This window comes from Molothrus aeneus, chromosome W, assembly GCF_037042795.1.
Source record: "Molothrus aeneus isolate 106 chromosome W, BPBGC_Maene_1.0, whole genome shotgun sequence".
NCBI lineage: Eukaryota > Metazoa > Chordata > Aves > Passeriformes > Icteridae > Molothrus > Molothrus aeneus.
Window position 1 is genome coordinate 4728902 of NC_089679.1, and position 3423 is coordinate 4732324.

The window sequence follows — 3423 nt, forward strand, 5'->3', positions numbered from 1 at the left end:
CCCCGGGTTCCCAAGGTGGGGGCACACCCACTGCACTTCCTCACAGCTGTATCTGTTATCTCAATGCTTCCAATTCAAAGGATACAGGGCAGGAAGCTGTAGACCCAATACAGGGTCCCACTTTGTCATTCGCTCCTGTTTCATATCAGCCTGCAACACAAGGAGGTGGGGCCCCAACTGCTAATTGGAGCTCTTTTGGACAACAATTGATTAAGTAGATCTGTAAATCTCACTGGGAGTATGGCCCACACAGTCCATATTTCCGTGGCCTTTTAAATTCTGAATTGAGTAGGACTGTAGTAGTCCCACATGATTTAAAACAGCGTTTCTCATGCCTCATGACCTCTACAGAATTCAAATTATGGGAAGTAGCATGGAAACAACTGCTAAAAGAGGCTCTCCCAGGCTTGCATGCTGATCCAAACACAGCGAAAGATGCTAATGGCATGACAATTACCATTGAGCATCTCTCTGGTGAAGGCCAATGGTCTTCACCCTCAATCCAAGCAACTGTAATTCCTGTAGAAACACTCGAGAAAGTAAAGGAAGCAGCTGAAAAAGCATTCTTTTCCCTCCAACCTGAGGGGCCTTTTGAGCCCTACAGTAAGATTAAGCAGCTACCATCAGAGCCTTTTCTGAAATTTGTAGAAAGGTTAACTAGGGCCATTGAAATACAAGTTCAAAAAGAGAATGCAAGGGAAGAGGTTTTAGAGGAAATGGCATTTACAAATGCAAATGAACAGTGTCGAGCAGCAATTTTGAGTCTCCCTCTAGAACCTCCCCCTACACTAAAAGATATGCTTCTAGTCTGTAACAGGAAAGTGCCTCTGATGAGTGTTGCTGAAGACACCAGACCAAGGCTGCTGCCAAGACCACCACAGTGTGTCGCCATTGCCAGCCCTGCGCCCATTCCCTCAGCACAGCAGTACCCTGGGCAGCAGCGAAGACCAGCAATGGTTGACCCCACAAAGCTATGCTTGCTTTGCAATAACCTTGGACGTTGGAGTAGCCAGTGCCCCCTGAAAAAGCAATTTGATGAATTTAGAAATGGCACGGGAGGAAAATTACAAGCACTCCCAGGGGGTCAACAACAACAAAAAAACTGAAAAGGGAGCGCCGGCCTGCCAGGCGTGCAGACACAAAAAGAGCAGGTCAAGGGAATAAGGGAAGCAAAACAAACCAAGCGCGCAGTAATATTACTATTTCTGTAAGTGAATCAGATGCTTCAATGACCATGTCTGCGGGTCCACTGTTGAAAGTGAAACAAAATAACCTTTGTTATGATTTAGGTGAACCTATGTTAACCACGTCTTCTGTCAATGAGCCTTACAGGTTGCAGCTGACAGGATCACTCCACCTGAAAGACACTGACTGGCATTTTGTCTCTGTCAATCCAGAACAGAAGGGTACTTGGCACCAAATTCGTTGCAAGTACATCGTCATTGGGGACACCAAACACACACCACATGAGATTGAAATTGCTCCAGGAATGACAACATGAGATCCTGAGCAATTCGTTCTCGGGCTGCACTGTTTCCACCCACCCCTGTTTCTTCCCAAAGGACAAATTGTTGCACAAGCTATCCCTGTGCCATTTTTACCTGAAGGCACTGAAAAACAAGGGCCCACAGTCGCCCGGGTCCAAGTTATTGGGAAAGACAAACCCAAATTATGGTGTAATGTCAGTGGGAGTGGGGAGTCAAAACGCATTGAGATGCTTGTAGACATGGGTGCAGACTGCACAGTGATCCCAGTACAAGACTGGCCAGCACATTGGCCTTTGCAAAACGTTGCCGGTCACGTTCAAGGTGTAGGAGGCCTGCAATTGGTGAGACAATCCAAGACCGTCATCCAAATTGAGGGACCAAATGGACAATTTGCAAATATCTGTCCATTTGTGTTAGATTATTCGGAACCGTTGTTAGGGAGAGATTCAATGGCCCAGTGGGGTGTCACAATTGATATTCCAGACTCTCCACAAGATTTTTGTACAGCGGCCATTGAACAACAGTGCCCCACCCAAAAACTGAAGTGGAAAACAGACAAACCAGTTGAAGCGAAACAGTGGCCACTCAGTAAACAAAAAATAAAGGCGCTTGAGGAGCTAGTGGAAGAGCAACTGAAAAAGGGTCACATTGTGGAGACCACGTCCCTGTGGAACTCTCCAGTGTTTGTCATTCAGAAAGCTGACAAAAAGAGATGGCGGCTCCTCCATGACCTCCGACAAATTAATAATGTCATTGAAAATATGGGCTCTCCCCAACCTGGTATGCCATCCCCAACAATGCTTCCCCAGGATTGGAAATTAGCTGTTAGTGATATAAAAGATTGTTTTTTCCATATTCCCCTACATTCTGACGATGCACCGCGTTTTGCATTCTCGGTCCCACCAATCAACATGGAAGCCCCTATGAAAAGGTACCATTGGACAGTTCTTCCTCAGGGCCTGAAGGTCTCGCCAGCGATCTGCCAGTGGTATGTCTCTTCCCTGCTTTCCCCAGTGTGTGCAGCTGCAGAGAAGGCCATCATCTATCATTATATAGATGATATCCTTGTGTATGCCCCCAATGATGATTTACTTACACATGCGCTTGACCTAATGATCGATGCATTGATTGTTGCAGGGTTCGAGCTCCAGGAAAAGAAAATTCAAAAGATGCCACCTTGGAAATATTTGGGCCTAGAAATTGGAAATAGGACCATTGTTCCTCAAAAACTAGAAATCAATCCAAGGATCAAGACCCTTGCGGATGTCCACAAGTTGTGTGGGTCTTTAAATTGGGTAAGGCCATGGCTCGGTCTGACTAATGAAGACCTTGCTCCTCTTTTCAATTTATTGAAAGGGGGAGAGGACCCAGGTGCTCCTAGGTCTATTACCCCAGATGCACAGAAAGCTCTAGAAAAGGTTCAGATTGCAATGTCCACAAGACAGGCCCACCGATGTTGGCCTGACCTGCCATTCAAATTTATCATCTTAGGTAAGTTGCCACACCTCCATGGAATCATTTTCCAGTGGGAGGAAAAACAATCACCTAAGGCAAAGGACACACCTAAAAAGGGCCAGGACCAGAGGGACCCTCTCTTGATCATAGAATGGGTTTTCCTCAGTCACAAAAGGTCCAAGAGAATGACAAAGCCTCAAGAGCTGGTAGCAGAACTGATCCGGAAAGCAAGGACCCGGATCAGGGAGTTAGAAGGATGTGACTTTAAGTGCATTCACATTCCAATTGAGTTAAAATCAGGTCAAAATACTATGCAAATATTGGAACAATTGTTTCGAGAAAATGAAGTGTTGCAGTTTGCTCTGGATTCCTACTCAGGACAAATTTCTGTAGTGCGGCCTGCCCACAAAATGTTTGAACAAGATGTTCAATTTATTCTGAAATTGAGAAGTGCTCAGAGTAGGAGACCTTTAAAAAAAGG